The sequence below is a fragment of the Heloderma suspectum genome, chromosome 8 (assembly GCF_057233095.1).
Source record: "Heloderma suspectum isolate Gila_16-S chromosome 8, 16-S_ref, whole genome shotgun sequence".
In the NCBI taxonomy this organism is placed as follows: Eukaryota; Metazoa; Chordata; class Lepidosauria; order Squamata; family Helodermatidae; genus Heloderma; species Heloderma suspectum.
The window spans coordinates 47,667,141-47,680,983 of NC_139465.1; the positions used below are offsets into that span (position 1 = coordinate 47,667,141).

General features: G+C 51.9%; 1 protein-coding gene across 2 annotated transcripts in view; it reads left to right on the forward strand.

The window, feature by feature from the left end:
- The first annotated feature begins 422 nt into the window (after positions 1 to 422).
- ST3GAL2 (ST3 beta-galactoside alpha-2,3-sialyltransferase 2) overlaps positions 423 to 13,843 on the forward strand; it is a 70,171-nt gene continuing 56,750 nt past the window's right edge. Inside the window, exon 1 of one of the 2 annotated variants that reach the window (XM_084812336.1) lies at positions 423 to 560. The gene's annotated coding sequence lies outside the window, so the exon portion shown is untranslated. Of the gene's footprint in view, positions 883 to 13,843 lie in introns of both variants that reach the window. The other variant, XM_084812337.1, reaches the window with a different exon arrangement.

Here is a 13,843-nt window from a genome sequence, read left to right on the forward strand (position 1 = left end):
GTCCCGTTTAACGTGGGGCCCCTCAGATCCACAGGGCTACGTGCAGGCTCCGTCTCGATCCAAGCCAATAGCGATAAACGAGCCCCGAGCCACCCGCCGCCTTTCCACGACCCGCAAACACGCGGGACTGCCTCGCTCCGCACAACGGGGCCCGGCCCCGGGCAGCGGCTCTGCAAGGCGGCCTCTCCGGCGCCGCATCGCCAGCATCGCCTCGCCTTGCGAGCCCAGGCCGCGCGCGGAGGCCCCTCCCTGCCTCGCGGCTCGCTCTATTGCCGCCTCGAGGCAGAAGGGGAGCCGAGGCCTCGGGCCCCGCGGGCGCCCTCCCCCCGGCCGCGGCCGCCTTTCCCCGGCCGGCTGCCCTCCAGAGGTGCCCCTCCCACCAGCCGGCCGCCCCGCCAGCCGCCTTGCGCGGAGCGCGAAGAAGCGGCGCTTCCGTCCCACGCCCCGCCGCAGCCGCTCGCTGCTGGCCCCCGCCGCGGAGGCGCCTCGGAGAGCGGCTCCGCCCGCCCGGCGGCGCAAAGGAGGCAGGCCGGGAGCTGGACGCCGAGCCGAGCCACACGGTGAGCCCCCGCGCCGGCGCCCGCCTCCCCGCCGGCGCTCCGGCCCCTCGTGGCGGGCTGCGGCACCCAGCCGCCCGCCCCGCTCCGGCCCTGGTCGCTCCCCGGCGGGGCGAGGGGCGGGCTCGGCCGTGGCGGCGGCGCGGAGGAGGCCAGCCACGACCCCGCCGCCGCCGCCGCCGCCGAGGTGGGGCTGAGCCGCTGTCGCCGCCCGGGCCAGGCGCATCCTCGCTCCTCGCGGCGCCCGCTGCAGCTGCTCCCGCCCGCCCTGCCCCCCTCCCGAGCGGCCAGCGTGGGGCCGCGACCCCCTCGGCCGGCGGAGAAGGTACGGGCCGGGGGAGGGCTGGCTTCGCCAGATCGGCCGGGGGAGAGGGGCCGGCGCCAGCCCCGACGTGCCGGCCCCCAGCGAGCGCGGGGGCCTCCGGCGGGCGGGGGCGCGCCGCCTCTGTCCCTCCTGGCGCTCTCCGGGGAGGGCCCTCCTCCGGCCGGCGGGGGCGGCAGCGTTGCGACGTGCGGGGCTTCCCTGCTCCGCGGAGAGGCCTCGCGCGCGCCACGGGGCTGTTGAGCGGCTGAGCGCCCGGGGGCTGGGGCTGTGTTGCCGCCCCTCCGCCGCCGGCTGGGCGCCCCACAGCAAGCCGCGTCCTCCCGAGCCAGAGCGCTCCCCTGGGCGGGCGGGTCCGTTCCGAGGCGGCTGCCGCCTGGACCGGCTCCCCGCTTCGAGGACACCGCGCCCTGCTCCCGGGCACGGCGAAGCAGACAGCTCTGCCTCTGGGGCCTTGATGCGGCCGCCGGCCCAGCGCACGTCCCGTGAGAGGCCCGGAGCCCGCGGGCTGCGCTGGGCCGGGAGGCGCTTCCCGACCTCCCCCGAGTGGGCCCGCGGGGCGGGCCCGGGGACGTCTGGCTGCGCGCCTTCTGGGCTGGAGGAAGGCATGGCCGCGGGCGCTGGCCTCCGCAGCCGGAGCGCGGGCTTGTTTCTGCCCACAGCCCAGTGGCCCTGCGGCTGGGGGTGACGAGAGCCGCGCTGCAACGAGCCTCGGGGGCGCCAGCGTGGGGAGGGCCCTCTCTCCCGCCGCGCGCTGGGGTGGCTGCCCAGGGCCCGTTCCCCTTCCCGCGCCTCCTGCGTAAGCGTCTTTTCTGCTTGGGGTCCGGTGCTGTTTTAACCCAGGATCGGCGCCATGCAAGCTTCCCTCTGCTCCCCGCCATGGCTCTTGCTTCTGCGCTGAATTGCTCTGGGCCACGGGCAGAGTGTGGTCCGGTTGTACGCGCCCTTGGGATTGCTATAGTTGAGTTGGTCCTTGTGCTTCAGCTTCCCGTTCGTGGCCGTTGCATTGGAGAGCTTCCCCGTGTTTTGTGGAAGGGCTGTAGCTCAGCAGCAGAGCCCCTGCGTGGCATGCAGGAGGTCTCCAGTTAAGTCCCCAGGAGCCTCTCCAGGCAGCGCTGGCAACGGACCCTGCCCCAACCCCCACAGAGCCGTTCGGGGCAGTCAGGGTAGGCAATAAATACTTAGCTGGAACATAAGAAGAATCATAGACTAGTAGGGTTGGAGGGGGCCTATAAGCCCATCGAGTCCAACCCCGCCATGCTGGATCAGGCCAAAGGCATGTCCAGTCCAGCGTTCTGCTCACACAAAAGCCCACAAGAAGGACATGCGTGCCGCTCATGCTCCCACGCATGTTCCCCCGCAACCCGTGCTGAGAGCCATCCTGCCTCTGATCCTGGAGGTGGCCTGGAGCCACCAGAAGCGGCAGCCATTGAGAGCCTTCTCCCCTTGAAAGCCATCCAGGCTGATGGCCATCTCCACCTCTTGCCACAGCAAATTCCACAGTGTAACTATGTGCTGTGGGAAGAAGTCCTTCCTTTGGCTTGTCCTGAATCTCCCTCCAGTCAGTTCAGAAGGCAGCTTCCTAGGCATGTTCTCGATAAGGCAACATTGCTTCTCGGTACCTCTCCCCCCCCCCCTTTAGGTCCTTCATTTGCTCACCTAAGATTGCAAATGTAAGAACAGCCCTCCTGGGTCAGACCAAAGCTCCATCTAGTCCATCCCTCCAGATGTGCTGACTGTACCTCCCAGGCTCCCCCAGCCAGCACAGCTGGGAGGTGTGATCCCACACATCCATCTGGGAGGCATCAGGTTGGGGAAGGCTGATCCAGTCCAGCATCCTGTGTTGGTCCTGCGTTGACCAGCCAGATGCCTCCGGGAAGCCCAGTGTGGGACCTGGTGGACGGCAACAGCCCTCCCTCCCTTCTTGTCTCCAGGAGCACCAGCTTTGGGGGGGAACCTGGAGGCACCCTTTGGCCATGATGGCTGCCTGTTGCCTCTCTGCATGCGTCTAACCACTTTTAAGCCAACCAAGCGATTGCCCATCCCTACACCTTGAGGTAGAGAATTCCACTGTGCAAGCTGGTTGCACACTGTGTGAAATTGTATTTCCTTTTGTCTTGTTTTCAACTTCCTTCCAGACAATTTCATTGGGTGACCCAGAGGCCTAGTTTTTAAAGAATCGCCAAGTGCCCATACTGTTAGGTCCTTGTGGCTTGTAAATTTGTAATATCAGTTAGTGAAACTTTAATCCTCTCGTCACCTATAGCTGACTTAGCTTCACAGAAAGCAATGGTTCAGATCAGCCTTGTAAATAAGCCCATAAAAGTTACTAGTTACTGCAAGCTCTTTTTTTTACTAGCCTGCTCTGAAACTAACAACCTGCCTTTCCATGCTGGCTGCAGAGGAGGAGGCCTTCTTCATGGCCAGCATGGAAAGGCAGGCTAATAAAAAGAGAAAGAAAAGCACCCTCGGCTTCTGCCAAGGAGGCGGGTGGAAGCGGGACAGATCTCTGTCGCTTTTCTGTCGCCCATTTATTTTTATGCTAGCCATAGAGGACTGGGCTTCCCTTTCTTCATATCTAGCAAAAGAATTCAAGTGGCCTGGCAGAGAAGCGACAAAATGATCTTCCACCAACCCACTGCACTTCTGCTCTTGCCACGGAGGAAGGGGCTTCCCTTCCTTTGTTGCTTGCACAGAAAGTAACCAGAGGAACAGTCCCCACCCCTCCCCTGTTCCTTTGCCTGCATGGAATTTCTTGCTGCCTATAGCGACCAGGCAAAGCGCTAAATTCAAGGCTGGTCTAGATGTGGTTCTGTCTTCACTGTTTTGTAGTTTGATGATGGATCTCAGTGTCCCTGCAATCCCTATCATCGTTAAGCAATCCTTTCACAGCTGCGTCATTTCTACGGCTGGTTTCCAGAACTTTATGTGTTTAAAGCAGGGGTCTGGAGGGCCGATTCCTCCCCTGGACCTCACCCACAGTCTGGATGACATCGGGGGTGGGACCCATCTGTGACACCAAGGGGTGCGGGGTCCTCAGATCCCCAGCCAAAGTGCCAGCTGGACCCACTGCAGATGGCGCCTCAGTCCAGGAGCTGGTTTTGCTCTGCCTGGGCTTTCCTGGGGGGAGAGAGGCCCACCAAGGCACCAGCTTCTTTGTGTTCCCTGCACAGGGAGGGATCGAAGGGGATACAGCCCCATTCTCCCTCCTGAGGGGCTTTGGGGAAGGGCCTTGTCTGAGGCCCTGCAGGCCAGATCGGCCCACTTGGCAGGCCACATTTGCCTCACGAACTGGAGGTTCCCTATTCGTGTCTGTGTGTGTGTGTGTGTGTGTGTGTGGCAATTCTTAAATATATGCTGTAGTACCTCTTTATTTAAAAGGTAGGCTAAAAAGTATTTTAACATTAATTAAAAGTTCTTCATTTTAAAAAAACAGTGCTAAAAAAGCACCAACTGGAAAGACATCCTGTGTATTTTTTAAAGCATTTTTTTCAGTTTACACTAAAATGTATTTTGTGCTATTGTGCAAATATTGGGGTGTGTGTTTGGTTGAATCAAAATCAAGTAAAGAGTGATTGAACAAAATGTAGCTATTCCATAGGTAATGCCTAGTGTGGAAGCACTCACTGGCACTATTTTTAATATTATATTGTAAGCCACTCTGATAATGTATTTGAAGGCTGGAGTATAAATCTAATGGATAAATATGTAATTGTGCTGGCGTCCTGTTGGACTTTTTCATACCCTGTTCAGCTGTGATACATTCTATCTGAGCCTCTGTTCTAATAGTGTTAAAGGCCTCTTCCCTTTAACGTCCTTTTTTATAAATGCTTCATGGTTGAGGAATTCTCTGTCCTGAAATTAAACGTGACTCAAGCTGAAGAGGGCTGCTGTAACTGTTGCTCCCCACCAAATTCTTCCAGTGTTGTTTCATAACAAAAATGGCAGTGCTCTGTGATTCAGGTATTCAAATTTGACATTGGGGGAAACCAAGGAAAGGGAAAAGGGAAGTAATGTGAGAAGGACCAGGGCACCAGGGCACGGGGAGGAGAGCTGGGAATGTTCTTAAAGCATGAGGGTTGGAAATGTTGGCTTGAAATGAAAGCTCCATTTTTTTCAGGCTGTCAAATTCTGTGCCAAACCAGACAGCAGGTTTGGTGACTGTATAGCAGGGGTGGGTAACCCTTTTCAGCCCAAGGGCCAGATTGGTTCTGGGCAAGCATGTTGGGGCCCACAGTGGCTGGCATGTGGCCCCACAATGTGATTGCTCCTGCCCCACTGACACACTTATACATTGGTACAAATGGAGGCTTTTAAGAACCCTGATTGCAGCGGTGTGGGTGTGATTTTTTTGAAGGGGTGAAATGCCTGGGAGTAGAGGAAAGTCTTAACTTGGCACTGAAAAAATGACATTGTTGGTGCCAGGTGGATCTCAGTGGGGAGAGCATTCCACAGTTGTGGGGCTACCACGAAGAAGGCCTCAGTTGTTGATCATAATGTCAATAGTGCTCTGTCAGGTATTGCGGTCCTGAGCCATGTAAGGCTTTATAGGTTAAAACCAGCACCTTGAATTGAGCTCAGAAACATACAGGCAGCCTGTGCAAGTGGGCTAGAATTGGTGCTCAGACCTTCTGCTCCCTGCTATCAGTTTGGCTGCTGCATTTTGCACAGGCTGTATCTTCCAAACAGTCTTCAAGGGCAGCCTCACACAGAGTGCATTGCAGTAATCTAACTTGGAGGTTACCAAGATATCACAGTCCAGATAGGGGTGCAGCTGGGCCACCAGCCCAAGCTGGTAGAAGGCACTCCATGCCACTGAGGCCACCGTGCCTCAAGTGACAATGATTACTCCAGGAAAACTCCCGAGCAATGAACTTGCTCTTTCAGGGGAATGCAGCCCCCTCAAGAACAGGCTAAACACCCTCCACCTGGTCAGGAGAACCACTCACTAAGAACATCTTGGTCTTGTCTGGATTGAGCTTCAGTTGATTAGGCCTCATCCAGTCCATTGACGCAGCCATGCACCAATTTAGCACATCCACAGCCTCACCTGAAGGAGATGAGAGGAGAAATTGAGCTGTGTGTCATCAGCATACTGATGACAGCACACTCCAAAACTCCAGATGATCACACTCAGCGGTTTCATGTAGATGTTGACTAACACGGGGGATAAAACTGACCCCTCCGGAACACCATATTGGAGAATCCATGGGGCTGAGGAATATCCGCCAAGTGCCACCTTCTGGAGCCGGCCATCCGAGTAGGAGTGAAACAACTGCAATGCAGTGCCTCCCACTCACAGCTCAGACAGTCACCCCAGCAGGATACCATGGACAATGGTATCAAAAGCTGCCGAGAAATCTAAGAGCATCAAAAGGGTCACACTCCCTGTCTCTCTCCCTACATAGGTCAGCATACAGGTCGATCAAGGCTGTTTCTGTGCCAGAACGCGACCTGAACCCTGACAGAAATGGATCCAGATAACTGGTCTTTTCCAAAAGCATCTGGAGCTGGTTGGCATCCACCTGCTCAAGGACATTGCTCAGGAAAGGAACATTCACCACCAGTCTAAAGTTGTTAAGATCTTCCGGGTCCATGAAAGATTTTTTCAAGAGTAGTCTCACTACTGCCTCTTTCAGGCAACCTGGGACCCCTCCTCCCGCAAGGAGGCATTAATTACCTCTATGACCAGCCAGCTGTTTCCTCCCTGCCAGTTTCTATAAGCCAAGAGGGGCAAGGATCCAATGAGGAAGTGGTTGGTCAAAACTATCCAAGCACACTGTAGATGGGGACCCCAAACATAAATACTTTTCAAAGGAAATGACTATTCCCTGGCACTTTTGTGTCCATCACAGTTTTAACACCACCATCCAAAACGTGTCTGTACCGACGTATTTGCCCACAGCATCAACATAGCATGTCACTTGCAGTGTTGATGTGGCATTCTGTGCTTTGCAAATGGATTAGTTAGGGGTCCCAGCCTTGACTTGCTAGGACAGCAAGTGTTACGACTGGGCCAGAATGTTTCTTCTACTAATATTTCTTAAAACAATCCCTACCCTTGGGAAATGCCAAAAGCACCCTGAGTGGCAGCCCCAGTCTCCCATTCCAGGCGCAGCAGCCAGTCCAGGCTTGCCGTGGCAAAGAAGCGAGTTAATGAATGTAGTTATGGGCAATGCAACCCACATCACATCACAAAACCCCTGAAGCTGTTGCATGATAAAATCAGCGAGATCCAAGCATAGACACATATACTGCAAAGTAACAAGGCTACTAATAAAGCCTGCTGGCTGTTTTTAATGAAGGACCAGAATGAAACCCAACTTCAGTATAACCAGAGGTAATAATTAAAGCCAAAGATAATACAGAGAGCATAACAAAGTTCCCTGGCAACCACAAGCTGGCTGTTGCCCCATTAATGTGCAGGCATGCAGCTTTGGTGTCTTCTGGATCCTGCCTTGCTCCAGATGACACCAAGGCTGCAAAGCTGCATCACTGGACAACAGGTTGCCCAGGAACGTCGTTGTGCTTTTTGTATTGTCTTTGGCTTCTTCCTTCCTTTGCTGTGATCTCTTGAGCAACTTTCTAGCCATGACATCTGCAGAGGCTGCATCTCCTCTTGGCGGGGGGACTCTCCACTCTGGCCTGCACTTCTGCAACTGCCAGGCGTGACTGTTGTAGTGCTGTTGTATTGCTGCAGTATTACTTTACAAACTGCTGTTGGGGCTGCTCTTGAAGAAGATTTGGACACTTCGGCTGGCGCAAAATGCTGCAGCCTCTCCTGCTAAACCTCAGGAGACAGGAGCCCACATGCCCTTCTCTTCGTCCCAGCCTCTGGGCCCGGATGAAGCTTGAACCTACACAGTTCTGCGTAGCCTGGGACCGACATACCACTGGCTGGATGCGTCTGATCTCGGACGCTCAGCAGGGCCAGCCCTGGCTAGTACTCGGATGGGAGACCGCGTGGGAATCGGGCTTCCTGCACTGAGCAGGGGGTTGGACGCGATGGCCTTGTGGGCCTCTTCCAGCCCTATGATGCTATGAGACCTATGAGATGCCATCTCTCCCCAAGACAGCCTTCCAGCCATCTTTGCTTGCCAGACCAGGCCTGGCTCCAGTGACCATGCACCTGCACAGCAGGAACATACAGCAGCTCTGGAACTGAGGAATTGTTCCCTTTACATCCTGGATGGATGGATGGTAACACCTCTCCTTTATGTCAACCTCTAAGCAAGCTTTCCCCAACCTGGTGCCCTCCGGGTGCTTTGGGCTACAAATCACATCAGCCCCAGCTAGCATGGCCTATCAGGGATGATGGGATTTGTAGTCTGAGGATCAGGAGGGCACCAGCTTGGGGAAGGCTGCTTTAGGATTTCTCGCTAGAGTGATTGGGGAGGGGGGGCTTGTTGATACATCTTCTGGTTATGGCTTTTATTGTGGCTTTTTGATAGTACATGGTTACAGTTTTGCATCTTTTCTCTGTAAGTTCCCTTGAACATATGCTGGAGAAGCAGCATATACACATTTTAAATAAACATCTGGAAGGAAAAGAGGATGTGTTTAAAAGTTTTTTCCTGTTTTATCATCTTTATTTTGTATGTTACATGGGATGTGTCCATGTTTCATCTGTTTGTAATGCTGTGCCTGAGTGCTGGGAAGCTGAACTTCTAGCTGGTGACAGCCTAGGGGCGGAGGGAGGGGAATTCCTGTGGCAAAATACACTCCTGGTCCCCAGACTTGTCTTCAGGCTCCAGAGGATCCCAAGAATACAGATGATGGCCAGACTTGTGTTTGATCTTTTCAGCAACAGTTATGCTTTAGAGGCTTCCATTGAGGAACCAGTTTTGCCAGTGAACTGAGTCATACCCAACCATTTTCCAATCTCCTTGTTTCACTCTCTCCCTGTGTCTGCACAGGCCAATCCTTGTAGAAACCTGGATTTCTATTTTTATTAAATTAAGGGCTATTTTTAGTTAAGTTCGGTGCAACATGAAGCATTTCCATAAGACAGCAAATTTCTGTGTGTGTATGCGCATGTGTACACTTTTCTGCACTGTCTCCATATCATAGACCCATAGAAGAGTAGGGTTGGAAGGGGCCTATAAGACCATTGAGTCCAACCTCCTACTCGCTGCAGGAATCTAAGTCAGAGCATCCCTGACAGACGGCTGTCCAGCCTCCTCTTGAATGCCTCCAGTCTGGGATCGCCCACTACCTCCCTAGGGAATGGGTTCCATTGTCGTATTGCTCTAACAGGAAGTTTTTCCTGATGTTCAGCTGGAATCTGGCTTCATGTAACTTGAGCCCATTATTCCGTGTCCTGTACTCTGGGATGATCAAGAAGAGATCCTGGCCTTCCTCTCTGGGACAACCTTTCAAGGACTTGAAGAGCACTATCCTATCTCCCCTCAGTCTTCTCTTCTCCAGGCTAAACAGGCCCAGTTCTTTCAGTCTCTCTTCATAGGGCTTTGTTTCCAGTCCCCTGATCATCTTTGCTGCCCTCCTCTGAACCCTCACCAGTTTGTCTGCATCCTTTTTAAAGTGTGGTGCCCAGAACTGGACACAGTACTCCAGATGAGGCCTAACCAGTGCTGAGTAGAGGGGAACTAGTACTTCCCAGGATTTGGAAGCTCTGCTTCTATTAATGCAGCCCAAAAGAGCATTGGCCTTTTTTGCAGCCACATCACATGGTTGGCTCATATTCAGCTTGTGATCGACAACAATTCCAAGATCCTTCTCACTTGTTGTGTTGTTGAGCCAAGTATCGCCCATCTTGTAACTGTGCATTTTGGTTTTTTTCACCTAGGTGCAGAACTTGGCATTTATCCCTATTAAATGTCATTCTGTTGTTTTCTGCCCAGCGCTCCAGTCTATCCAGATCACTTTGAATTTTGTTTCTGTCTTCCAAGGTATTAGCTATCCTGCCCCATTTTGTGTCATCTGCAAATTTGATCAGCATTTCCCGCACCTCCTTTTCCAAGTCATTAATAAAAACGTTGAAGAGCACTGGGCCCAGGATAAGCAGTCCTTGAATCCTGTTCTGTAGCCAACTGTGGATCCATAGTGGACTGATTGTTTTATAATCTGCTGCAGAATTTTCCCAGGATTGATGTCAGACTGACTGGTCTGTAGTTCCTCCTTTTTACCCTTTTTGAAGATAGGGACAACATTAGCCCTCCTCCAGTCATCTGGCTCTTCCCTCATCCTCCATGATTTCTCAAAGAGAATAGACAGCGGTTCTGAGAGTTCTTCTGCCAGTTCCTTTATTACTCTAGGATTCAGTTCCTCTGGCCCTGGAGATTTGAACTCATTCAAAATAAGTAGGTGTTCCTTGACCATATGCCCATCAATCTCAAGCTGCAATCCTGCCCCTTCAGCCTGTACTTCGCCTTTGCCAGGGGGCTTATAGACCCTCTTTGAGGAGAAGACTGAGCCAAAGTAGGAATTGAGCACTTCTGCCTTTTCTTTGTCAGCTGTTATCATTTTGCCATCCTTATTTAATAGCTGAACAACCATTTCTTTCCTCTGCCTTTTACTATGCATGTAGCTGAAGAAAGCTTTTTTGTTGTTTTTAGCATCCCTCGCTAACCTCAGCTCGTTCTCAGCTTTAGCCTTCCTGACACCATCCCTGCAATTCTGTGCTACCTGCCTGTACTCTTCCTTTGTTGCTTGGCCTTCCTTCCACTTCCTATATGTGTCCTTTTTTGTTTTCAGGTCATCTCTAAGCTTTTTGTGAAGCCACATCTGCTTCTTCTGTTGTCTTCCACCTTTTTTCTTCTTGGGGTTGTTTGTAATTGTGCCTTGAGAATTTCCCTTTTTAAAAACTCCCACCCATCTTGGACCCCTTTTCTTGTTAGAGTCGCTTGCCATGGGACCTTACTTAACATTGTTCTGAGTTTATTAAAATCAGCTTTCCTAAAATCCAGGGTACGCGTTTGGCTACACTCGGCTTTTGCTTCCCTTAGAACCAAGAACTCAAGTATTACATGGTTGCTTTCCCGCAGAGTTCCTGTAACTGTTACTTTATCCAGTCAGTCATGTCTGTTGGTTAGGATCAAGTCAAGGATAGCCGATCCTCTAGTTCCTTCCTCTACTTTCTGTAGGAGGAAGTTATCCGCCACACAAGCCAGGAATTTCCTGGAGGGGCCATGTTTTGCAGAATTTGTCTCCCAACAAATATCGGGGAAATTGAAGTCCCCCATTACCACTACATCCTGCTTCCTTGAAACATTGGCAGTTTGCTTTTCAAAAGTTTCATCCTTGTCTTCTCCTTGGTTGGGTGGCCGGTAGTAGACTCCAACCACCAGGTTCCTTTTATTCATTGTAAAGAATGAGCACCAGTCCAGGTATGAAAATATTTAAAGGTCTCACCAAACTTCCTAGTTCAAGAATGGCTGAAATGTGGGGTCCCCCCTCATAAAGGACAGTTATGAGATTAGGGGTTGAGCTGAATGATCTCCTGGGGCACCTTCCAATCTGGTAATTTTTGACTCCAAGAGAGAGGGTGGGCTGAAATTTGCAGACAGGTCTGGCCCATCATCTGGCTGGGACATTTCGGTAAATTGCAGTGATAGGTTGCCACATAGGGATGCAAGGGATATTTCCCTTTGACTGACAAGGAAATGGTCCGAGGCTCTTCTGGAATGCGGGGCGGGGTGGGCGGAATAGTCATTTGGAGAAAGGTGTGTGTCTGTCTGCTCCCACCTGACCCTGGCTCAAGATGGTGTTATTCAAGCTACATGAGTGTGTGAAGAAACTCTGGGGGAAAGCGACCATGTTGTACTTGAGTTCTTGGTTCTAAGGGAAGCAAAAGCCGAGTGTACTCAAACGCGTACCCTGGATTTTAGGAAAGCTGATTTTAATAAACTCAGAACAATGATCAGTAAGGTCCCATGGCAAACAATGCTAGCGAGAAAAGGAGTCCAAGATGGGTGGGAACTTTTAAAAAAGGAAATTCTCAAGGCACAATCACAAACAATTCCAACAAGAAGAAAAGGTGGAAGACAACAGAAGAAGCCAATGTGGCTTCACAAAAAGCTTAGGGATGACCTGAAAACAAAAAAGGACACATATAGGAAGTGGAAAGAAGGCCAAGTAACAAAGGAAGAGTACAGGCAGGTAGCACAGAATTGCAGGGATGGCGTCAGGAAGGCTAAAGCGGAGAACGAGGTGAGGTTAGCGAGGGATGCTAAAAACAACAAAAAGGCTTTCTTCAGCTACGTGCATAGTAAAAGGCAGAGGAAAGAAATGGTTGTTCAGCTATTAAATAAGGATGGCAAAATGATAACAGATGACAAAGAAAAGGCAGAGGTGCTCAATTCCTACTTTGGCTCAGTCTTCTCCTCAAAGAGGGTCTATAAGCCCCCTGGCAAAGGCGAAGTACAGGCTGAAGGGGCAGGATTGCAGCTTGAGATCGACAGGCATATGGTCAAGGAACACCTCATTACTTTGAATGAGTTCAAATCTCCAGGGCCAGATGAACTGCATCCTAGAGTAATAAAGGAACTGGCAGAAGAACTCTCAGAACCGCTGTCTATTCTCTTTGAGAAATCATGGAGGACCGGGGAAGTGCCAGATGACTGGAGGAGGGCTAACGTTGTCCCTATCTTCAAAAAGGGTAAAAAGGAGGAACCTGGGAACTACAGACCAGTCAGTCTGACATCAATCCCTGGGAAAATTCTGGAGCAGATGATAAAGCAATCCATCTGGAAGCACCTTGACAACAATGCCGTGATTACTCGAAGCCAACATGGATTTGTCAAAAACAAGTCCTGCCAGACAAATCTGATCTCATTTTTGGATCAAGTCACCTCCCTTGTAGACCGTGGGAATGCTGTAGACATCATATACCTCGACTTCAGCAAAGCTTTCGACAAAGTGCCCCATGATATCCTGATGAGCAAACTTGCTCGAAGTGGGCTAGATGAAACAACGATCCGGTGGATCCACAGTTGGCTACAGAATCGGACTCAAAGAGTGCTTATCAATGGGACCTTCTCAAGCTGGGGAGAGGTAACGAGTGGGGTACCGCAGGGCTCAGTCCTGGGCCCAGTGCTCTTCAACATTTTTATTAATGACTTGGAGGAGGAGGTGCAGGGAATGCTGATCAAATTTGCAGATGACACAAAATTGGGAGGGATAGCTAATACTTTGGAAGACAGAAACAAAATTCAAAGTGATCTGGATAGACTGGAGTGCTGGGCAGAAAACAACAGAATGGCATTTAATAGGGACAAATGCCAAGTTCTGCACCTAGGAAAAAGAAACCAAATGCACAGTTACAAGATGGGGGATACGTGGCTCAACCACACTACGAGCGAGAAGGATCTTGGAATTGTCGTCGATCACAAGCTGAATATGAGCCAACAATGTGATGTGGCTGCAAAAAAGGCCAATGCTCTTTTGGGCTGCATTAATAGAAGCATCGCTTCCAAATCCCAGGAAGTACTAGTTCCCCTCTACTCAGCACTGGTTAGGCCTCATCTGGAGTACTGTGTCCAGTTCTGGGCACCACACTTTAAGAAGGATGCAGACAAGCTGGAGAGGGTTCAAAGGAGGGCAACAAAGATGATCAGGGGACTGGAAACAAAGCCCTATGAAGAGAGACTGAAAGAACTGGGCATGTTTAGCCTTGAGAAGAGAAGACTGAGGGGAGATATGATAGCACTCTTCAAGTACTTGAAAGGTTGTCACAGAGAAGAAGGCCAGGATCTCTTCTTGATCATCCCAGAGTGCAGGACACGGAATAATGGGCTCAAGTTACAGGAAGCCAGATTCCGGCTGAACATCAGGAAAAACTTCCTGAGTGTCAGAGCAATACGGCAATGGAACCAATTACCTGGGGAGGTGGTGGGCTCTCCCACACTGGAGGCCTTTAAGACGAGGCTGGACAGCCATTTGTCAGGGATGCTCTGACTTGGATTCCTGCATTGAGCAGGGGGTTGGACTCGATGGCCTTGTAGGC